The following is a 25029-nucleotide window of genomic DNA, read 5'->3' on the forward strand; positions in this document are numbered from 1 at the left end:
ATAAATAAATCCTAACTGCTATTTTATTTATATGTTGTTGTTTTTGTTTTGTTTTGTTTTTTGTTTTATCCTGGTCTGTGGCCATAATAAAGTTCATTCATTCATACTCAGAGTTGAGTGTTGATTTCATTCTCTTTATTTCAGCTCATGGTAAACAGTGAGTGAGTGCTTTCCCCCCAAACCTCTGGCTATATATACATTATTTACACAATGGGTCCCATGTGATTGGCTGATTCAACTCCCCTCCTGGAGCCTGATTGGACTGTTCCTGCAGGCCAATCAAGTTGCTGATTTACTTCCTCCTGGAGCCTGATTGGACTGTTCCTGTAGGCCAATCAGGTTGGTGATTCACTTCCTCCTGGAGCCGGATTGGGCAGCACCTGCAAACCAATCAGGTTGCTGCCTTCTAGCATCCAAGCTCAGTACATAACATTAACTTTACCCCTAAGGTGGACAACTGAAGAGAACTACAGTAGCACTGTGGCCTTTTAAACCAGTTTTGGAATAGCCCCATGCAATGAGCCTCTTCATGTTCAGTGAAAAACGAGGGCTGTCTTTAAGTTCTGTTGGGAACAGCTGTGAATTATTTTCAGCAAAACCACAAACACAGATAACATTCTAAAGAAAAGCCACAGTTGAATCAGGGTGGCATTAATATCTCTTTACCTAATGGAGGTTAGTCAACAAGCAATTATGGTATTTGTGATAAATGTGGCTCGTGAAGACAAATGAAATCAGTGGTTTGAATTGGACTGAAAGGTCTGAATTACAAGCTGAGGCATGCATCCAGCAAAGACTTCCCTGTCTTTTCCATAACAAGGAATATGTGTTTTTTCATAAGGTGGGTTGTTGCAATCTCCTTCGACTCTTGATAAAAATGTTGGTGATCTCAGAAAGCTTCATAATCTGCATCTGCCCAGTGAGGTGTAGCTGGGGAATAAAGTCATGCATTAGGATTTGCTACAGCCTATAAATGACAGTCTGTGATGTGAACTGAAGTGGCAAGGAAATAGACATTCTAACCAACTGACATCATGTCACTTTTACCAGAAAGGTACAGCAACCCAACTTCTTACTTTTATTGATTATCCTAATGCATGTTTTATATTTTATGTGAACCACTTAGTTTTTAAAAAATAAATAAATAAATGGTACACTAATTATGTGGTGTGTTTTTTAAAAAAAAGAAACCTAGTTGAGCAGTGCCTACTTCAGAGTGGCTGAGGAAACTTATTATTATTATTATTATTATTATTATTATTATTATTATTATTATTATTTCTACTCCTCCCTGCACTTACATAGAAGGGAGTTCAGAAATGGAAGTGAATTGTGTGCATTACTAGGTGGAATGTGCACCACCTAAAAAATTCAGTTCAGAACCTGCTTCACCGCTTGAGAAAAGAGCAAGATTAAGTCCAAAGCATTTCAAAGACTGACTGATTGCATCAAAATCACAATTTGGGGGGGGGGGAGACACTGTTGCTTCCCCATTCATTATTATGGAAAAATGAACACATTGTCTCTTTTTGGAAGCTAGACATTTTCATTCACAAAAGAGCTCTTTCTTCCCCTTCTTCCAGTTTCTTCCCAGCCTGGTGTTTATAAGTATATAACAAGCTTGGAGAGACATGTTTAATTTTTTTTGTAGAAACAATATCTGCACAGAAAGGAAAAAAAAAATCCAAATATTTGAGAAACTCCAAAGCAAGTCAAAGGTTGGGACACTTCAGAGAGATCCCGCATTGGATAAGACAAGCCCCATGATTTGGGATTCAACTAACTCTTTTGCACACACCAGTTCATTAGCTTTGCTCTTTGATAGAATTCCCCTCCTGCCAGTACAAACAATTCTGTTTTGAATCTTTATTGGAAGCAAATCTTTGCATGATGCTTCTTGTGATTTCCTAGTCTGCAGACATCTCTTGGGAGAAAGAAACCATAGTTAGGTCATGTTTAATATAGCGTTTAGAGAAACTGATAGAAAGAAAGAAAGAAAGAAAGAAAGAAAGAAAGAAAGAAAGAAGTGAATATTTAATGTTTCATCATGAATCTTCACCAGTAGATCTATCATTTTCTTTTAAAAGCAAACTCAAATTGCTGGCTGCCTTCAGTTGGTTCTGAAGTCAAACAGGGGCATCCAAAAGTAAGGTAGAAGCACTTGTGTGATTTCTCTTTTTCTTTCTAAAGAAGGATGTTCTTGCCCCTTCCTTAATGCAATGCCATCTAGGTGAGCTGGTAAAGGAGACTGCCTGTGCTACCACTGTTTTGTGTTAGTAGCTAGGTAACAGGTTTTCAAAGTGGGTTCTCTGAGAATTGCACCTGGATAACACTTAAGGTTGTGTATGAATAGCCTCACAAAATTACTTTGTTTTTGTTGGGGGCAGGAAGAGAAGTTGTTGATGCATTGACAGCCCAGCTTCTGTAATCCTTCACAAGGTTCCAGACCTATCACCATTGTTGAGCATAACAGGGGGAAATGGTGACTTTCACAATAACTGAAATTTAAATTTAAAAACTGGAGAATGTTTTGCAGAGAGGGAATGTGCATAGTGACCTTCTTTCATGGGAAAGGATAATGGAAAGAAAATAAAGTCCTGACCAGAGGAGAATGGCAAATCAAGTCGGTGGATTATGCCGAAATGGCTAAAATGACCGGAAGAACAAAAAATCAGGAAGACAATTTTATTTTATTTTTAGTTCAGTTGAGTTTATTCTCCATTTAGTATGGTTCAGACTGTAGCCTTGCTGCCTTGATTCTACATACCCAGCTGATCAACAACACAACCCTACGTTTATTCAGAAATAAGTTCCATAGTGTCTAATGTGTCTTGCTAGCAAGTGTCCTTAGGACTGCAGCCTTAATAAGTAACACAGTTGGCTACCCAAAACTCAATAAACCCCTAGTTCCCAGAGTGTTGGATAATTCTCTCTCTCTCTCTCTCTCTTTTTTTTAAATAATATTTATTAAAAGTTTAATAGTTACAAAAAAAGAGAAAGTAAGAAAAGAAAGAAAAAACAATAAAAAACAATAAAAAAATTAACAAGCAATACATCAAAAATAAGAAAAAAAGCAGAAAGAACAAGAAAAACAAAAAAAATATATTAAAAAACACATCCAATATTCCATATCTTTACCTTTCATTTACTAGTTTCATCGACCTCCTCACACCTCCCTTTTTTGTATTCTAGTTCAGGAAGACAATTTTTTAAATAAAGAATGGGGGGAATTTATAATTTATCTTAAAAATCATTTTAAACAGCTAACATCGTTAGTAGGGTTGAAATAACACTTGTAGTTTAATGGTGAATTTTGGATACAATGGAGCTATAAAAGTTTTGGATTATCGTAAAAGATGCAGGAGAAAATGATTAACAATTGACCCACAAAGGGGAGTAAGGAAGTCCAAGAGATTCCCTGGAATCTTGTTTTTTATGTTGTAAGTTGGATATGTGACTGTAAAATTTTAATCTGAAAACAAATAAATTTATGTAAATATAAAAGGATGAGGGTAGAGAGAAAAGTCTCAGAAAAGGTTTCAGAAAAATGTCTTCTGAGAAATGCTAGCTCAGTTTTTGGGAATTGTACAGTGTGGTCCTATGCATGCTTAAAAAGGTAAAGGTAAAGGTACCCCTGCCTGTACGGGCCAGTCTTGCCAGACTCTAGGGTTGTGCGCTCATCTCACTCAAAGAGGCCGGGGGCCAGCGCTGTCCGAAGACACTTCCGGGTCATGTGGCCAGCGTGACATCGCTGCTCTGGCGAGCCAGCGCAGCACACGGAAACGCTGTTTACCTTCCCGCTGGTAAGCGGTCCCTATTTATCTACTTGCACCCAGGAGTGCTTTCGAACTGCTAGGTTGGCAGGCGCTGGAACCGAATGACGGGAGCGCACCCCGCCGCGGGGATTCGAACCGCCGACCATGCGATCGGCAAGTCCTAGGTGCTGAGGTTTTACCCACAGCGCCACCCGCGTCCCTTTGCATGCTTACTTGACGGCAAACTCCAATGTGTTCACTGGGGCTTTCTCCCTAGTATACCTGTGTTTAGGCCACATTTTTAGGTGCACACTTAAAAAGTAAACCTATTGGCATACACATAAAAAGAATGCGCCAAGAGATCTTTGCTATTTGGACCCAGGTGTCCTGTGAAAGTGAAGCATATTATGCACTGTGCCATATTTACCTCAGGAAACGTCTGTGAAGTTTTAAAACCAAAATGGATTCCTTGCACGGTAATAACTGCAACCGAGAAGAGCATTAACTTGACTTTTGTGAATGACAGGGCTTGATGCAAAAGTTACATCACACTACCGGTGTTTTGCACAGATTACCTCAGGGAAATGGGGGAAATATGCAAATAACATAATGCCTCATCCTATGTACCTGCTGGTTGAGTTTTGATTTACTGAGCTGTCTCTGGGAGATTTTCTTGTTAAAAAAAAAAAAAAAATCTCACTTTGAGGGGGGATAGACATGCTGTTTTCCTATCAGTAAAAATGGAGGGGGGAGGAGTATTTTGCTTCTTCAGACTGTTCAGTCTTCTACCTCAAGTGAGAGAGAAAAGTCATGTTAGCAGTTTAACATTACAAGTGACATTTTTACAGAGTTAGTAGGTGTCAAACACAAGCCATGTCACTTGCCGCCAACAGAGAGGTCTGTTGTGAAAAAAAAAGTCAGATTAAAATAATAACACTCATTATATTTCTCAGAGAAATGCTATCAGCGTGTCAAAGTGGAATCAGAAAGTCAGGGAAGACCTCAGCACAGCAGTGTGCTGTCTGCATGGTAATGCAATTGGAGACCATAACATGTTGTAATGAGTGCTAATGAAATCGTGTATGGAGAGCCTGAGAGTGAGGCACGAAGGAAGAATGATAAAAGGGATTCTAAGAGGAGCTCATATCACATGTAGAGAATGATCAATCAGATAAGGGCTGCTCAAGTTAAGCAAGACAGAGAGAGGTGAGTCCCTAATGAAAGCTCAGTTTGTCTAACAAGATATGATGATTAATAATGACAAGCATGGCTGAAGTATCCACTGCTAATAAACAGGCCTCACCAGGGGCAAAGGAACACCAAGTTATGAGGCCATAGGTGGAGCAGCCAAAACACTCTCCGCAGCCCAAGACGGATTGCTAGGAAGGTATGCATTGGCCACAAGAAACATATGACATGTCACTGGTGACCTTAGCTACAAAATTTTGGAACTTGGAAAGCAAGCCTACAACTAAAAGCAGAGAAAAGAAAGAGAGATGTAGTTTGTTTTACAGGACACCCTATTATTGTTTAGCTAATGGGATGCGCTTTGTTATCTTGATGAATGTAAGGACAGCTTCACTTGGGAAGGCCAGAAGCTGGATCTGAACACAATACAACAGTATCTCCTTTGGAGCTTTCCATCCTCACCGTTGGTCAATTGTAGCTGTATATGGCAGAATAAGCATGAGCTATCCTGTGCACAGAGACATCACCTTGCCAACAAAGGTCCGTATAGTTAAAGCTATGGTTTTCCCAGTAGTGATGTATGGAAGTGAAAGCTGGACCATGAAGAAGGCTGATCGCCAAAGAATTGATGCTTTTGAATTATGGTGCTGGAGGAGACTCTCGAGAGTCCCATGGACTGCAAGAAGATCAAACCTCTCCATTCTTAAGGAAATCAGCCCTGAGTGCTCACTGGAAGGACAGATCGTGAAGCTGAGGCTCCAATACTTTGGCCACATCATGAGAAGAGAAGACTCCCTGGAAAAGACCCTGATGTTGGGAAAGATGGAGGGCACAAGGAGAAGGGGACGACAGAGGATGGTTGGATACTGTTCGCGAAGCTACCAGCATGAGTTTGACTAAACTGTGGGAGGCAGTGGAAGACAGAAGTGCCTGGTGTGCTCTGGTCCATGGGGTCACGAAGAGTCGGACACGACTAAATGACTAAACAACAACAACATCCTGTGCAAACCAATGGCTGATTTTGTCACACTTGAGTTGAGTTCTATGACATGCCCCTTATCCCTTTCTCAGGTTGCACTAGCTAGTAAAAGTGGTAGTTATGGAGACGTGTGCATAAGCCCTTTTCCTTTCTTTTTAACATAATGCCTTGTATTTATTCATTTGTTTGTTCATTTAGGAGTATTTATACCCCACCTACTAATTGAAGATCTTGAGCTTCTTACTATATATATCTACACACACACACACACACACACACACACACACACAGGATAATAACCATAAATAAATAATAAAAATGTGCACCCCACCACTGTGGCCATTCCATTGTAGCTATCCAACCTCCCAAAATTTCAAAACCTCTCGTGATGGTTTGACCCCTTTCCGTTTTAACAGTACAAATTCTAGAAACACCCTCCATATCACCTCAAAATCATTTCTCCTGCATATTCCCTGTCTTACCTTAATGACACATGTTAATTTATCATTAATAGGTATATCCCACACATCTTTATACCATTCTTCCATTTTAGATTCTGCTTGCCCCTTCTACTTCCTAGCTCTAATAATTTGTGGAGCTGTCAATAAATTTGTGAGCAAGTTCTTCATAGCCTGTGAACCTTCCACCCCATTGTAAATTGATAATAATGTTACCTCTGGACTTTTTGGTTAGCTTTAAGCCAGTGATTTCTGTCATCTCCTTAAACTACCTCTGGTTGCCTGTGGGAAACTAGGGAGCAGAACATGAGCACCTTTTCCCCTTCTGTGGTTTCCAGAAACTGGTATTCAGAAGTCTCCAATTGTGGAGACAGAGCATAGCTGAGCAAGTAGCCAGTTGAGCTAGTAGTAACCTGAGAATGCTTACTGTGAATGTGGATAAAAGAGGCACTTTTCAAAGTTTGCAAAAATGTGAAATGAGGCAAATTCCCAAATATATGGCATATGGTGCATTTCATTTAAAATGTGCAAACTCAACCATGCCCAGCTGATTACATGGGCCCAGAACTAGCATACATTTGGCATAGATTGCAGGGACTAAAGGTAAAAGGTAAAGCACCCCTGGACGGTTAAGTCCAGTCAAGGGCAACAATGGGGTTATTGCGCTCATCTCGCTTTCAGGTCAAGGGAGCCAGCGTTTGTCTGCAGACAGTTTTCCGGGTCATGTGGCCAGCATAACTAAACCACTTCTGGTGCAATGGAACACCGTGACGGAAACCAGAGCTCACAAAAATGCTGTTTACCTTCCCACGGCAAAGGTGAAGGAGAGTGAAGAGAGGAAGGGGCTTCACTGATCTCAGATGAATTAAATTTTAATTTTAGAAGCTGAAAAAAACTTGTGCCCAAGACTGGCATCTGCCTCTTTCTTGTTCTCTGCAATTTGGCAGCTATTTGTATACTCAACATTAGCACTGAACATAATAAGGTGCTGCAATAGAATCTAATGCTGAACAGTATCCAACAGCTGGCAGGCATTTGCAGTCAATATATTAAAGTACAAATTAGCAAGTCTGTATAGATTATATTCATCATTCAAATATAAGCATTCAAATCATGTTTTGAATGTTGGCGGCTAATTTTGATTCTGGAATCTGCAACTTTGATAGCAGTTGCAGTTTTCAAAATGCTGCAAAATGTTATTTTGCATCTTCCATTCATCTAGAGCAGCATTTCCCAACCTTGGGCCTCCAGCTGTTTTTGGACTACAACTCCCATAATCGTCAGCTAGCAAGACCAGTGGTCAGGGATGATGGGAATTGTAGTTCGAAAACAGCTGGAGGCCCAAGGTTGGGAAACACTGATCTAGAGTATAAAAACGTAAAGATAAAGGATCCCTGACAGTTAAGTCCAGCCGCAGATGACTCTGTGGTTGTGACGCTCATCTCGCTTTACAGGAGGAGGGAGCCGGCATTTGTCTGCAGTCAGTTTTTCTGGGTCATGTAGCCAGCATGACTAAGTTGCTTCTGGCACAACGGAACACCGAAACCAGAGCAGAGCATGGAAATGCCATTTACATTCCCGCTGGAGAGGTACATATTTATCTACTTGCACTTTGGGGCGTGCTTTCAAACTGTTAGGTTGGCAAGAGCTAGGACCGAGCAACAGGAGCTCACCCCGTCATGGGGATTCAAACTGCCAACCTTCTGATCAGCAAGCCCAAGAGGTTCAGTGATCAGACCACAGCACCACCCACGTTCCCTAGCTAGAGTCAAAGGGCGCCTAAATTTCCCATTTGAGTTCAGTGTTGTTAACTTCAATTGCTAAAGTTATACTTAATCTGACTGCTTCATGTAAACCTCGTTCTGTGCCAATAAGCACAGGGCACCTTTTCCCAGAAGCACTGGGGCCCATAAAGGTAAAGGGACCCCTGGCCATAGGGTCCAGTTGCGGACGACTCTGGGGTTGCGGCGCTCATCTTGCTTTCTTGGCTGAGGGAGCCGGCGTACAACTTCCCGGCCGTGTGGCCAACATGACTAAGCCACTTCTGGTGAACCAGAGCAGCGCACAGAAACACTGTTTACCTTCCCCACCAGAGTGGTACCTATTTATCTACTTGCTCTTTAGCGTGCTTTCGAACTGCTAGGTTGGCAGGAGCAGGGACTGAGCAACGAGAGCTCGCCCCGTCACGGGGATTCGAACCGCCGACCTGCTGATCGGCAAGCCCTAGGCTCTGACCACAGCGCCACCAGTGTCCTCGCCCCCCCCCCCAGGGCCCATAGATTGCAGCAAAATCTTGTCTGTGTAATGGGCTCTTGGGGAGAAGCTGCTCCAGACCCATTCCATCAGTTGATGGAATCATCAACTGATCCTAGCTCCAATGCCATTCCAACGTTTACTCTGCTTGCTGCTGTCAATAAAGATTTGCTCTGATTTTCTCCCATCACCATTGTACAGTCCGGTTATTTGCTACTCTTGTGGATCGCATAATTCCTGGGGAACTCATTTCTAGTAACAACAGCATTCCCAATCAATCGAAGTTTTTGCCATGAGTAGAAAAGAGTTTATTAAACCTTAATGGCAATAGAGTTTCCATGTACAGTGGTACCTCGGGTTACAGACACCTTGGGTTACAGACACTTTAGGTTAGATACTCCGCTAACCCAGAAGTAGTACCTCGGGTTGAGAACTTTACCTCAGGATGAGACCAGAAATTATGCGGCGGCAGCGGGAGGCCCCATTAGCTAAAGTGGTACCTCAGGTTAAGAACAGTTTCTGGTTAAGAATGGACCTCTGGAATGAATTAAGTTCTTAACCAGAGGTACCACTGTAGTATAAGCTAATATCCATTTTACTGTGGTGTGATAGCTACTGATATGGCAGTAAGTTACTAATGATGCAATCCTATATATTTCCACTTCGAATTATACGGAGCTCAATGGGACTTACTTCTGGATTGTATCCAACTAAGTTTTACTCAGAGTAGATATGTTGAAAATAACAGACATAAGCTCAGAATTGTGAATACCTGGAATATATTTGTGTTTATAACTTTTTGTGTGTACTTTCAATAAGCAAAATGTGAAAACATTAGCAAAAAGAAACAGTTAAATCACCAGTGATGTGTGACAACCCACACTTACACATGATGGCTGTACATTACATTTTCATTACACCCCAAAATGAGAGGCATGAAACTAACTCATTGAAATAATTCAAGCAAATGAAAATAGAGAGAAGAATTCTGGCAGATGAATAAAAGATAAGAGAAACTTACAAAACAAACACAGACAAGTATAGCAGAATGTTGTTGAGTATCTTTCCCCCCCTCAAGTAATTTGATTAAAATAAAATCAACTTTCATTAACTGTTTATAGGAATGGCAATAAGAAACAAACAGATTCAGAGAATTCCAACACAAGCTGTGCAATGAAATATCTGTTAATAAGCCACTTATCAATAGGTCTCACCCAATCCATCAAGCAACCCATTTACTTGTTTAATTACTTGATGGTGGAATGGCTCCATAGCTGTCAAAATATTTCATTTTCGGGGGGGGGGGGAGGTAAATTTTGGTGTTCAGTTTTCCCCCCCATTTGTGGGTGGTGAAGCATGCATTGTCATAAATTCAAAGATGGAAACTCATCAGTCTACATGCATCCAGAGTTTCTGATGGTAGGGGCTGGAAGAATCTTTAAAACACACAATGAATTTTCCTCACCCCTCCCAAAAATAAAAAAATTAAATCTCCCACACCCATATTCAAGTGGGATTTCTCTCTCCATCTCCTCAAAAACTGAGCCTATTTAAAGTTAGGAGTGTGCACACTTATCATGCAAGTTGGGCTTCACTTCAGTGATGAAACAATTTATTTAAGATTCAAATGGTCTTTAAAAAAATAAAGGAAAAATGCAGATGGGCAGGCAACATTTGTCTACTCGTACAGCTGCTCACCTCCATTAACATGACAGAATTCAAACTGCCCTACTTCATAAATCAATTATTCATCTTGCTCAATAACTTGCCTCAGGGTGCAGCCAATCCTGGGGTTTCAGAGATAGCCTTGCCACAGGCCAACTGGTAAGAGGTCATGACCTAGAGAACCAGCTTCTCATTTGTTGCATATAATCCACACTTCTTTCCTCGAGAGAGCTTTCGTGTGGAGATCTAATATAAGTGTACAAAAAAGGAAAATGGCAACAGCTTTTCCAAGCAGCACATTTGTTGCTCTTGGGCTGGTTGTGTAGCTCCAAAAAGTGGCCTTGTACCCCATTTCCTTACCTCTCTTGCCCTGACCTAGCCACTGTGATCCACGCGACGGTCACCTCCACACTGGATTATTGTAACTCGCTCTACGTGGGGCTGCCCTTGAGACTGACCCAGAAACTCCAGCGGGTGCAGAATGCTGCAGTGAGACTCCTTACGGGGTCCTCGCTGCGAGATCACATTCACCCGGTGCTATACCAGCTGCACTGGCTCCCAGTGGAGTACAGGATCAGGTTTAAGGTGCTGGTTTTAACCTTTAAAGCCCTATACGGCCTAGGACCCTCGTACCTACGGGACCGCCTCTCCTGGTATGTCCCACAGAGAAACTTACGGTCTTCAAATAAAAACATCTTGAAGGTCCCAGGCCACAGAGAGGTTAGGCTGGCCTCAACTAGAGCCAGGGCTTTTTCGGCTGTGGCTCCGATCTGGTGGAACACTCTGTCACAAGAGACCAGGGCCCTGCGGGACTTGACATCTTTCCGCAGGGCCTGCAAGACAGAGCTGTTCCACCAGGCCTTTGGCCAGGGCACAGCCTGACTCTTTCCTTCGGCAATCTAAACGGAGCTCTGGCCCAATGGTTGCCATTGGTTTGATTTGAATTAATTTTATAATGAATGATTTTAGAGTGTTGTGTTGTGCTGTGTTGTACTGTTGTACTGTTTTCTTGTTGTTAGCCGCCCTGAGCTCGGCTTTGGCTGGGGAGGGCGGGATATAAATAAAATTTATTAATTATTATTATTATTATTATTATTATTTGATTATTCTGCACCTAACCCAGTTCCCAATGGTTCAGGCAAAACTTGTTACCATCACCTCCTCCTTTTTTGGAAGACAATGTTCCAGGGATAAAACCTGGTGGGTTTTTTGGGGGTTTTTTTTTCCCCCATGCAAAGCATTTGCTCTAGCCATGCCCCCATCATAGAATGGGAGTTGGGTTAACCCACGCAATTGAGAATAGCTTGCATCCAACTGTGGCAAACCTAGAGACAGGGGAGAAATTCAACCAAGTTTGCTTTCAGAGGGGAATCTTATCAAATTCTCACTTTCCAAAACAATATGATAATTGAAAAGCAACCATCCTTTGAAATTTGCACTTATTTGAATTTTGAAATGCAGTTCTCCAAACAACCAATGTTTACAAAACTGCATACATTACAGGAAAGTGTGTGTAAATGAATATATTGGTGAAAATAACATGCCCAAATGCATTGTATTAGGAGAAATTGCAACTATGTGCCTCTAACTTAAAACCACATATAAAAATGTTTTCATTAGGAGAAAATTGCACTAAAAGCTGAAGAATATGCATGATAGATAGATAGACAGATAGATGATAGATAGATAGATGATCGATAGATAGAATGGCAAATCATTGCAGAAATACGATGGTGAATTGCACAGTTTAACTGTAGAACAATATAGAAACAGCCTGGGATGTCAGGCATAAGGTAAAGGTAAAGGGACCCCTGACCATTAGGTCCAGTCATGGCCGACTCTGGGGTTGCGGCGCTCATCTCACTTTATTGGCCAAGGGAGCCGGCGTACAGCTTCCAGGACACGTGGCCAGCATGACTAAGCCGCTTCTGGTGAACCAGAGCAGCACACAGAAACGCCGTTTACCTTCCCGCCGGAGCGGTACCTATTTATCTACTTGCACTTTGATGTGCTTTCAATCTGCTAGGTTGGCAGGAGCAGGGCTCACCCCGTCGCGGGGATTTGAACAACCGACCTTCTGATCAGCAAGTCCTAGGCTCTGTGTTTTAACCCACAGCGCCACACGCGTTCCTATGGGATGTAAGGGATAGCTCAGCCAAATGTGAAGTTTTGCTTTAATGAAGTTGCAACTCAACATTAACCAGCTCTCCCCTTATCCTAGTGAGGCCCAACTCTGTTTACATTATCTTACATTTGCCCTCATCTCTGTTCACAAAATACTGATGTTGGGTGGTGTGTGTGTGTGTGTGTGTGTGTGTGTGCTTAAGAGAAGACATAAACTTAAAACTGGAGTGTCAAGTCAAGTGCAACAGAAAGATGCATATAGAAGGGCAGCTTGCCTTGCTGTCTCCAGGGAGACAATTTTGGTTTCTCTCAATTGCCCAATATTCACATTTTTTTGCAAAAAGTTTTCAATTAGAAATAATTGTGCCTTGGATTAACCAACAATGTTGCCACTGCAATGGGAAAATTCAGAGTTTGGATTTCAATGGGGGGCTGCGCTTTCATTCCTATATTGTTTCAGAAAGTTCAAATGATATAAGCATACCCAATCTAATTTATCCTCTATTACTGCAAGCAAATAAAGGGACGTGGGTGGCGCTGTGGTCTAAACCACTGAGCCTCTTGAGCTTGCCGATCAGGTGGTCACCGGTTCAAATCCCCGTGACGGGGTGAGCTCCCATTGTTCTGTCCCAGGTCCTGCAAACCTAGCAGTTTGAAAGCATGTCAGTGCAAGTAGATAAATAGGTACCACTCCGGCGGGAAGGTAAATGGCGTTTCCGTGCACTGCTCTAGTTTTGGTGTTCCGTTGCACCAGAAGCGGCTTAGTCATGCTGGCCACATGACCCGGAAAAACCGTCTGCAGACAAACGCTGGCTTCCTTGGCCTGTAAGGTGAGATGAGTGCCGCAAGCCCAGAGCAGTCTGCAACTGACTTAACTGTCAGGGGTCCTTTACCTTTACTTTTTTTTACTGCAAGCAAAACAATATCATTTACAGATCCATGTTTACTCAGAGGTAAGTGCTGTTGGGTCCTATTTCCAAGTGAGTATAGTTAGGATTGTAGTATTCTTATTATTGTTATTGCTTCTAGGTTTTCTTGCTAATTAAAAAAAAGACCATGACCAAGTATGGAATACTCTGACTGAAGTTTGTTGGGGGTAATTAGCAATGGCACTAACCAAATACCTGCCCTAGTTAAGAAACACTTCTTGTTCCTCATTAACCAAATTACTTTCAGGTCATACATCACATCCTTGACAATAATGCCATTTCCATGCTTAATTGCTTAAATAAATGTGTAATTAATGTCTAGTAACGGGATTACAGCTGTCTGGAAACAATGTCGCAACAACTTGCAACCATTACTTTTCTATAGCTGACTGCATCCCTCCCTCTCCCCGCCCTAAGACACATACATATTACTTAATTAAAAAATGGAAATGTCTAATTTAATAACATCCTGTGGGGAGTTCAGAAATGTTTCCATTAACAACAACAACAACAAAAGTCTAAAGCATTGCTTTATGGACCATTTAGGAAAAGGATAATATTTAGCATACAGCCGTAAATTGATGCTAAACTATGATCAAAACCTGCTCACCAAACAATTAGTGCAATTTCTAAATTGCTGTGATCTGTTTACAAGTAAGTCACAATAAATGCAGAGAGAAACCATTGCTTCGCAAATCTAAAGAGTTGTGAATTGGAGGGGGGAGGGGACCAGCTTGACAAATAAATAAATAAAAATAGAGAATGGGAGGAAAGAGGGGAGAGAGGCTTCCCCTGGAAAAAAGGCCCTTCCTAGATATAAGAAAGGGGAAAGATTATTCCTCCTTCCCATCCAACCCTAAACAAATACTTGAACTAGAATAAAGGGAAGAAGGTGGAGGAATTTGACCCTGGAACATATGGGATTTGGGTGAACCATTACCCTAGAGGGCAGCAGAGAGCCAGTGTGGTGTAGTGGTTAAGAGCGGTAGACTCGTAATCTGGAGAACCGGGTTCACGTCTCTGCTCCTCCACATGCAGCTGCTGGGTGACCTTGGGCTAGTCACACTTCTCTGAAGTCTCTCAGCCCCACTCACCTCACAGAGTGTTTGTTGTGGGGGAGGAAGGGAAAGGAGAATGTTAGCCGCTCTGAGACTCCTTTGGGTAGTGATAAAGCGGGATATCAAATCCAAACTCTTCTTCATCAGAAAGACAGAGAACAGGCCCACTCAAGTCCAGTTGATCAAGGCAGTTGGTGTGATATGGTTCCAGTCTCCTCACTCAGGCAGAAGGAGGGACAGGAAGGATAAAGATCAGGATAGAGATCTGCTGATCTAGTAAGATTTAAGAAACCCACCAGCTGAACAGATTCCATTGAGCATTTGGACCCTCCAGTGCAGGCATAGGCAAACTCGGCCCTCCAGATGTTTTGGGACTACAACTCCCATCATCCCTGACCATTGGTCCTGTTAGCTATGGATGATGGGAGTTGTAGTCCCAAAAGATCTGGAGGGCTGAGTTTGCCTATGCCTGCTCCAGTGACTAGAAAAGGAATGGCATGGTACACCTCCATCAGCATGACCAGACACCTTCATCTGCCCCAGCTGCAACAAAACTGTCTCTCCTGTATCTCTCTCTACAGCCACAGCAGGCACTTTAAATTTCAAATGGCTAGACTTCAGCCCAAAAGGTCTACTCTTTCATGGTGTCCTGACACAGATGGATGCCAACCACAAGGTGGTGATACAAGAACTAGGAGACAATATAATCTTCCACATTGACCAAAAAGCTTTTCAGAAGGAAAAGGAATGAGAGATGGGGACACACAAAAGAACCATTTCCTTCCCTGGATTAATCTGTTCCAGATAGTTATATACACTACACTGAAGTGCAAAGGGGAAAAAACCCTGATACACTGTATTTTAAAGAATCAACAATGTTGTAAAAAAAAATAATGAATACAAAGAATAATAAAATACAGGTGCATACACACATAACTTTATTTGTATGTCACCTTTCCACAGTTCAAACCATGCTCAAGGAGGCTTACAACATGAAAAGTAGTCATAAACAATAAATAAAGCATTTAAAAATGCATAACCAAATGCAACCATTTCCACATAAATCACAGGATACAGAAAACAAACAGCAACAACAGCCCCCCCCCCCCAAAAGCCAGAAAACCCAAACAACACCCCAGGCCAAGAATCTGTTCAACAACCTCAGCTTTTGTAGCTGGAGTCAGTCCGGGCCCAGTCCTCCCAGGCCAGGTGGACAAAGGCGCACAAGGCAGGGAGCAGGACTCACAGCCCAGATAGCAATATCCAAGGTAGATATTAATACAGGTTTTGAATTAACCAAGAGACAATTGCTAGATCAAGGTACACCCAGTTCAGCATTTTAGTAAGTTTATTAATATGCTGCTTTCAAAAACAGAAGATACTTCCCAAAGAGGCTCATACAAATATTTCTCCACTGTCCAAAGGGCAGCTTCCACTATGGGAATGAAAATGTATCAAAATTCATCTCAGCTCACTTGAATGTCCATAACATTAAGCATTTCTGTCCAGCAGGTTTCTTTAAAAAAAATATGGAATGGATCTTGTTTCCTGAAACTAAAAGGTTACATCATTTACACACACAAAGCACACATACACTCACCCATTCATTCCTGATGATCCCACTTGCTACCCTCTCTGAAAAATACATCATGTTTCCATCAACCTGCCAGTCGCCACACTTAAGAATCTACAAAAGTCAACAAAACCAACAAAACTCATTTTCTTGCCCTCCTTCTGCATCCCACCCGTCATGACAGAAAGTCACACAGGAATCGTACCTAAAACAAACCCCAAACCAACTGACAGAACTAACTGGCAGCAGTATTTGTGCCCAGGGGGCAAAAGATTAGAAACAAGGTTTAGGATGCCTGCAGTTAAAATTCAGTTCACTCTGGCAGCCAGGGCGTGCTCCAAAAATACACAACATCAAAACACAAGCAGTTACGAAGAACAACAAAAACAACTTGGGAACTGTAGCTTGTAAGAGTGCTGGGATCTGTGAACTAAAGTTCCCAGGATCCTTTGGGGTGAGGTTATGTGTTTTAAATGTATGGTGTGTCTATCAGCTCTCCGAAGTCAAGGGACATGTTTTGGGGCCATTTCAGTATCTGGAACCAAGGCAAAGAATGAGATGTGGGTAGATTAGATTGGGGGTACTCTTAAGGGTATGTGGTTGAGATAAACTAGAAGCATGACTTGGCAGGAGAGATGTTATGCTAGATTAGGAGACCCTGGCCGTCCAGATCTGCCCTGTGGGTCGCAAGTTCTCCACTATGGTTTTATTTTATTTCCACGTGTAATTGAGTATTTATGTGTGTGTTACTGTTAGTGTGCTAAACTCTGTGAATTTCCCAGCAGTACTCTGAGTTTGCAGTGGGAAATAGCATAATAATTCTGATATTTACCAGAAAATTGCAAGAACAGATAAATGCCTTTTCCCCAGTTACCAAATGCCTTCATACTTTTCATGATTTACAAACTGTAATAGCAGTTAATAAGGAAAGTTGGAACAACGAAGCACTTGTAAAAGTAAGAAGAATATTAACGTTTCAGAAGAGTAATGTATTCTACTTCAATTTGTCCTTCAACTACGGTAAATTTTTGAGTTTCAAAACCGCTAGTAATTTCTGTTGTAGCTGCTGTCCATCACTAGTAAAAGGAAATCAACAGGTCAGGTTGAGCCTGAATAGGAGAAAGAGAGAGTGACTGTGCTGACTTTCAGTTTATTTAGCTTGTCTGTTTGCTAAAGAGACTAACATGTGGGAAGGTTTGCTTGAAGCCCAAAGCCCACTTAAATGGTTGACATGGGTTTTTTTTCTTGGAAAGAGTAATTGTTTGCTTGAATACATGTGACAGAAGAAAATGGTTTCCTAAGGACACAAATTGTGATGGAGAAAGCTTCCTGGAAATGTACAGGTAAAACTCGGAAAATTAGAATATCGTGGAAAAGTTCATTTATTTCAGTAATTCAACTCAAAAGGTAAAACTAATATATGAGATAGACTCATGACATGCAAAGTGAGATATGTCAAGCCTTTATTTGTTATAATTGTGATGATTCTAGCGTACAGCTGATGAAAACCCCAATTAAGAATCTCAGAAAAGTAGAATATTAAATGAAATCAGCGAAACAAGGATTGCAAATAGAGCAACAATAGCTAGTCATTCATTGTTGAGCCTTGGCTTCCTCAGCTATAGATCCTTCATAATATAATATAATATAATATAATATAATATAATATAATATAATATAATATAATATAATATAATATAAATCTGTGGATTATATGTCCCACTCATCACCTTGTTGTGGTGAGTGGGCTTGCATGTTCCTATGACCCTTGTGAGCGACGCTATCGGGAATCCCGTACTTCCAGCAGGATCATCCAAGGCAGTAAGGTCAAAGGGAAGGAGCTAGACAAAGAATGAGCCAAGAAGTCCTCAACGACAGAACAGGCGGATGATAACCAAGCGGTATGTCCCCAATGTGGAAGGATGTGTGGATCCAGAATTGGCCTCCACAGTCACTTACAGACTCATTGTTAAAACTGTGTTTATGGAAGACAATCCTACTCGGCTACAAGTGATCACCAAAGAATCCTGTCATCTGCCAGCATTAACCTTTAATTCCTAATTTTCTACTTCTGGTACATTAGAGTCTGCTTTGTGTTGGCCCCGTGGTTCTCCTGATAGCTGTGCAACTGTGTTGTGTCATTCTACCCTTAGCTTCACCCACTCATTTGCAGGAGTTTTCATCTGAGAAATGTCAGAAGGTATAGGGAGGGCTTTGTATAATGGGAATGGCATATTGCAGCGCACGTCGACTGCATTAATTGCACCCTTTTGCATGTTATCATCCTTACTGAATGCTGATTGTGTTGCTGAAAAGAATCTTTAAAACGAAACAACAGCTCTGCATTATGCTGATGCAGCACAGTGTGTCAGCAATGGGAGAGGGAATGGAAACATTGCATAAGATCTATAAGGAGAACAATTAACACATGCTGCTCTTTGAACACAAAGAGGCAAAAAAAGTTCCATAAGACGTACCGTTGTTATAACATCAATACGTGAGTCACTTTATAGAGCAGCAAAATAATAAATAGGTTTCAGCCTCAAGGAGTCCAGATTTGAACTAGGAAAAGGGGAAGGGTGATAAGAGATAAATGCAAGTGATAAGAGATAAATCGCTGGGTTTCTTGCCAGTTGCAGATGATAAGTAAAGCTGCAACCTTCGTCCCATTTATTTGGGCGTAAATTCATCAAATGCAGTAGGACTTGATTTTGATTAAATGTGATTAGGATTGCAGCCTAAACAAATAAACGAAGGGCTTCATGTTTTTAGATGTTGAAGAAAAAATGAGGAGCAGCATCATATAGGTGTTCTGGGAGACACTCTCTCACACAAATACATACACATACACACCACTTTGATATGAGTCATTTACATTCCAGCTCATTGCAAACCTAGCACTATAACAAAGTATCGAGAATAGCTATCACAGCAAATTTGCTCCAGCACTACCATTTCTGGTTTGTACATATTGATTTAGAGTGCATGAAAGGCGAACTACATCAAATGATACGCGAGGAATAAATTATTCATTATAAAAATTTGACAAACATGTGTAAAAATAAATAATGCATGTCAATTTATGGCAACACAGTTGAACTTAATTTATTCAAAAACTTGACTCTATAATCTTGCATGAATTTTAATATGCCCTTCTATGCCTTTGTATCGTATGGAACAAAGTGACTGCGAATCTTACATCTTCTGGAAAATAAGCATTGAACTTACTTTGAGCCTCTCCTGTTCGTTAGTGCTACGATACTGAAATCTGGCAATCAATGACCTAAAAAAAAGATAGAAAAGTAACAGCACTTGGACATGAGATTTTAAGAACGCTTCACTGGTTCTCCCATGAAATGATTACCCAATATAATTTACTGCAATAACATTTTTGTATGACCATAACACCCTATATAGCTAAGGCTCGTCACAATTTAGAGAAATCCTTCTTTCTATCCCATTCTACATAATCTCAGAGATCCACTGAGGACATTATCTTACTCATCCTATATAGGTGAAACTCAGAAAATTGGATTATTGTGGGAAAGTTCATTTATTTCAGTAATTCAACTTAAAAGGTGAGACTAATATATGAGATAGACTCATGACATGCAAAGCGAGGTATGTCAAGCCTTTATTTGTTATCATTGTGATGATCATGGCATACAGCTGATGAAAACCCCAAATTGACAATCTCAGAAAATTAGAATATTAAATGAAACCAGCAAAACAAGGATTGCAAATAGACCAATATTGGACCTCTGAGAAGCAGAAGCATGCATATGAACCCAGTGCTTGGTTTGGGCTCCTTTTGCATCAGTTACTGCCTCAATGTGGCGTGGCATGGATGCTATCAGCCTGTGGCACTGCTGAGGTGTTATGGAAGACCAGGATGCTTCAATAGCAGCCTTCAGCTCTTCTGCATTGCTCGGTCTCATGTCTCTCATCTGTGTCTTGGCAATGCCCCATAGATTCTCTATGGGGTTCAGGTCAGGCGAGTTTGCTGGCCAATCAAGCACAATAATCCCATGTTCAACTTCTGCATATCCAGCTGGCCCTGCCTTACCACCCCAACTTCCCCTGAACCTCCTGCTGGGGTTTCTCCCTTCTTCCAGCCACCTCCCACTAGTAACTGCCTCTTTCCCCTCAGTCACCCTGTCCATTTGTGACATCACAGGAAGTTTGTAGCCCACGGCAACTGCTTAGGGTTGCATCTGCATGGCCTCCCATCCTGGTACTGGAAAGGGGAATGTCATGAACGTTACTTCGATGTATTTAGAAATACCTTGATTCAGAAGTAGAAGATGGCTTGCTTAAGCTCTGCTGTCCCCTTCATTGCTGCTTTCGGGGAAAGCCTCATCAGCTTGTGACATCCATGAAAGGCAATCACAGATACAGTGAGGGGAATGGCCCCCGTTCAACAGTTATCATCCAGCCACCTCCACTGGCCAGCCTGCCAACCTCTGCTGGCTTCCACCCATGAATATCCAGTGGTTCATCCACCCTGAGCCTGAAGGGCAGCCTACACCACTATCTGAACATGCAATTCCCAGGCATACCATTTCTGGTGGGTGACCTCCATCACTCTCCACTGATACTTACCCCAGCATTAACCCACAAAAATCCACACGGCTTTTGTCAAAGGCCTTCTGTAGGTGGATTTCAACCAGCTTACATGCACAAACTTCATCTGCCTTCAGCCCTGCAGCATCCCGGGCTTCCACATGCTAATCACAGCTTCTGCCAGATCCATTGCCAGCTTCCAACCATGGATGTCTGCTGCTTTCAAGCTGAGGTCCTGCTCAGCAGGTACACTTGCCTTCTCATTACTCCACAGCATCTCATTGATGGATGATGGCCTCCTTCCATTTGCCACTTCGCCTCCATTTGGAAGGAGATCACCAAGTACCGAATAACACAACTGTTGTCCACTGTGTCCTTTTCAAGCTTCCCCTTGGGCTGCTTTTGTATATCCACTGAGCTGTCATGTTCTTATGTGACATCACAGGGTGTCCACAGCCAATGACAGCAGCTGGAGAGGCATCATATCATCATCACCTCCTCAGGCCTCACAATGGTGAGTGCAGCTCAGCAGCCCTTTGCTAATTTGCTATGTACAGCTCACTCCTTATCTGTAATGGCATCAGAGAAAGCCGTGCCATAAATCCAACTTCCCATTTTGATTCTCTGGCATCCTATCTGCATAACCTAGCAATTCCAAAATATAGATGTGCTTTTAATCTCGCAAGATTGAATGTATTGCCCTCGGCTGCACTTGAGGGACGATTCCAACAGATTCCACATGAAAAACGCTTATGTCCCTGTGAAGAAGGCAGTACTGAATTGGTGGCGCATGCCCTTCTGGCTTGCACTCTTTATAAAGACTTGAGGAATGAGATGATCACCCCTCTTTTATTGACCATTCTGTGTCGCCCAACCACTGCCACAGTGTCCTTTCTCTTGGCAGATCAAGATGAGCAGGTGACAGCAAAGGTTGCAAGGTTTTTAGCTGGGGCAATCAGAATAAGGTCCACCATTTGACTCCTGATTCAGGACCCTAAACTGTGTTTTATATAATCAACTTTTTTATTTCTGTTCTGTGTATATTGCAATGTTCTTTTGTTGCTATGGCCTATGGCTGACGCAAATAAAGTTTCATTCGTTCTCTGTTTGACAGAAAGGGTTTCTGGAGACAACTCAAATCAGCTATAAATATGCTTTTCAGAAATATATTACAACTATATATTAGATAATAGCTGAGAAGAAATATGTTATGGATCACCTGGGCTGCTTCCAACAGAATATTAAAAACACGATAAAACATCAAACATTATAAAACAGGGCTGTTTTATAAAAGTCAGATAGTTGTTTATTTCCTTGACATCTCATGGGTGTCCACATGGCGGGTGCCACTACCGAGAAGGCCCTCTGCCTGGTTCCCTGTAACCTCACTTCTTGCAGTGATGGAACCGCCAGAAGACCCTCGGAGCTGGACCTCAGTGTCTGGGCTGAACGACGGGGGTGGGAGATTCAAGACAGACATAAGAGAGGACTTCTTCACCTATAGGCAGGTAAACTATGCAATTTGCTACAATAAAATGGACTGGTGATTAACCTGCACAGCTTTAAGAGGTAATTAGATAAATTTTTCCCAGTAGTGATGTATGGAAGTGAGAGCTGGACCATCAAGAAGGCTGATCACCAAAGAATTGATGCTTTTGAGTTATGGTGCTGGAGGAGACTCTTGAGAGTCCCATGGACTGCAAGAAGATCAAATCTATCCATTTTTAAGGAAATCAGCCCTGAGTGCTCACTGGAAGGACAGATCATGAAGCTGAGGCTCCAATACTTTGGCCACCTCATGAGAAGAGAAGACTCACTGGAAAAGACCCTGATGTTGGGAAAGATTGAGGGCACAAGGAGAAGGGGACGACAGAGGATGAGATGGTTGGATAGTGTTCTTGAAGCTACCAGCATGAGTTTGACCAAACTGCGGGAGGCAGTGGAAGACAGGAGTGCCTGGTGTGCTCTGGTCCATGGGGTCACGAAGAGTCGGACATGACTAAACGACTAAACAACAACAGATAAATTCATAAGGGATAGGTTTGCCTCTGTAAACCTGTTTTGGGGGGTCACAAGCGAGAGAGTGCCATTGCACCCATGTCCTGCTTCCAGGCTTCCCTTGGGCTTCTGGGTGGCCGCTTTGAGAAGAGGATGGCCTTTAAATCCAACATCAGAAATGAACAGAACTGTGTTATAACTGCGCTGAAGTTCATTTTTTCTTATGCTACTGAAACAGAATTCGGCCATTTCATAATTTCAAATTGAAAGTTGTAGCCATCTCATGAAACAAGAGAGCATGAAACAACTGTTTGCCCATAATTTGGACCCTAAAAATTTTCGAGGAGGAGGACATGATCCTGTTCTTATGGATATCTGAGGGGCTTCATCCATTGCCCCCTCCCCCAACGCGCATTTAAAGTCATGAGAAGGCTCTCTGCCGATTTCGTCAGATAAGATTAAAGCCTAAGCCAGCAGCCGGAATGTATAAGCAGGAGACCTCAGGAAAACATAATAAGATAGCTTGATTTAGAAGCAGGAATTTAATGGTCTGAACACTGCACATAAACATGAATGATTACATGATAATTCACACCCTGTCATGTTTTATTAATTAGATATCGGAAACCATCTGTGCAATGTGCTTTAATGATATGAGGGGAGCAGGGGGGGGGAATCACTGTTGCTTTTGCTGCTTAGTAAATGGATCTAACATTTTTGTTGCCTTTAATACATGGAAAATAAGCACAATCAGCCACCAGGAGAAATCCAGTTCAGACTTGGGCTGCACCCCAATGCGCCCCTGAATTTCACAGCCTTGTTCACCATTGGAAACCAGTTGCGGGAATTGGGTGCATCTTGAAATCATCTGCCCTTAAGGTTTTACTGGTTTTGATTTTGTAAGCTGTTCTGGAAGCTTCAGCTGAAAAGGGTCTACTAAGTGTCTAAACAAAAGAGCTTCTCTGAACTGCTAGCTTCCTTCAGCAAGGGGAACTTGTTGAAAGAGACCTGTCCATGGTACTTTGGGCATTCACCCTGTCTGCCTATCTTCAAGGTGCCTGACTGCCCTTAGACCTGAGTGTCTGACAGATATGTTAACTTTTTTCTCTTTTGTCTATTGGCTTGTTTATCTACTGAGATAGCCATTTGTAACCCAAATAAATCCTGCTCCATAAAATTTATTACCAGGAAATAAAGTGTACTCACACTGAATTTTAATTGCTTTCATTATTCTTATTGATTAAAATTGCCCTGGATATCTGGAATGAACTGTAAACAACAACCAGGGCTCTTATTTTCATGGCCACTATCAATTATTCTGTTTTAGCAGCCAGATCTTTCAATTGGTCTGTGCTGGCCGCAATCTTTGTGGAAAAGGTTGCAAATTTCTAGAGAAGTATTATTAGCGTGTTAACTCCGTATTATTTTGCAAGTTACCTTTTTTGAATTGTGTGCATCTTTCCCTTCTCATTATCTAACAAGATAAATTATGTATTGATCTTTGTACCATGAAATTGTTTCCTTCCCAACTCATTCATATTTATATTAGAAAGGTATTGTTGGCCTTGGACACCCTCATTATTAGAAAGAAATGTTTACAGCCGCCTCAGCTGTGACAGCAGATAGCTCTGACTAGTTCTGTTCTTTAGGATCAGAAGAGATAGTCCAATTGCTTTGACTCTAAAGGCGATTAGAGAATAATGAGAAGAGGAGGAGGAAGAAAACCAGTGGTGTAAATGGCAGTGAAGAGGAAAACTCAGTGGAGGAGGAGGAGGTCTATGGAGGGTGTTTTGTCCAATATATGACACAACATTGAATAAAATGAAACATTCTAAGAGTACATGGCTTTTTGGATGTTCAGTGAAAACCATGCTGGCCAGTTGACAAGGAGGGAGGATATTTTAGACAGGTTACAGCAAACCTATCTCAGAGATCAACAAACTCCTTTCCACCACAGCTTTAGAGAGACTAGAGCTCTCCAACAGATAATTACCCACACTTTACCAAAATATACCGTATTTTTCGCTCTATAAGACGCACCAGACCACAAGACGCACCTAGTTTTTGGAGGAGGAAAACAAGAAAAAAACTATTCTGAATCTCAGAAGCCAGAACAGCAAGAGGGATCGCTGTGCAATGAAAGCAGCAATCCCTCTTGCTGTTCTGGCTTCTGGGATAGCTGCGCAGCCTGCATTCGCTCCATAAGACGCACACACATTTCCCCTTGCTTTTTAGGAGGGAAAAAGTGAGTCTTATAGAGCAAAAAATATGGTAATTCCTAGAATTCCGTTGGAAGAAACCATGACAGTTAAGCTGGTACAAACTAATGCCAGCTTGTAGTGCAAGATATCCCCTCACTCAGGGGTGGTTCATCCTGTTTTGCCACCTGAGGTGAAATGGGAAGGTGAAGCCTCCCTTGCCTTGCCAAAATCTCAACTCACTGAGGTTGCCTGGTGGGAGCTTCCAGCAATATCTTGCAAGATTTC

The 25029-nt window shown here is 41.9% G+C and overlaps 2 long non-coding RNA genes across 2 annotated transcripts in view; both read right to left on the minus strand.

Moving 5' to 3' along the window:
* LOC310657407 overlaps nt 1–25029 on the minus strand; it is a 121409-nt gene that overhangs the window by 54227 nt on the left and 42153 nt on the right. The gene's annotated exons all lie outside the window — the stretch shown is intronic.
* LOC310685741 lies at nt 647–20549 on the minus strand. Its single transcript, XR_014515459.1, has 3 exons — nt 20268–20549; nt 19211–19265; nt 647–930 (listed from the first exon to the last, which is right to left on the minus strand). It is a non-coding gene; the product is annotated as an uncharacterized lncRNA (long non-coding RNA).

This window comes from Podarcis tiliguerta (genome assembly GCF_965153285.1).
Source record: "Podarcis tiliguerta genome assembly, chromosome: 9".
Taxonomy (NCBI): Eukaryota; Metazoa; Chordata; class Lepidosauria; order Squamata; family Lacertidae; genus Podarcis; species Podarcis tiliguerta.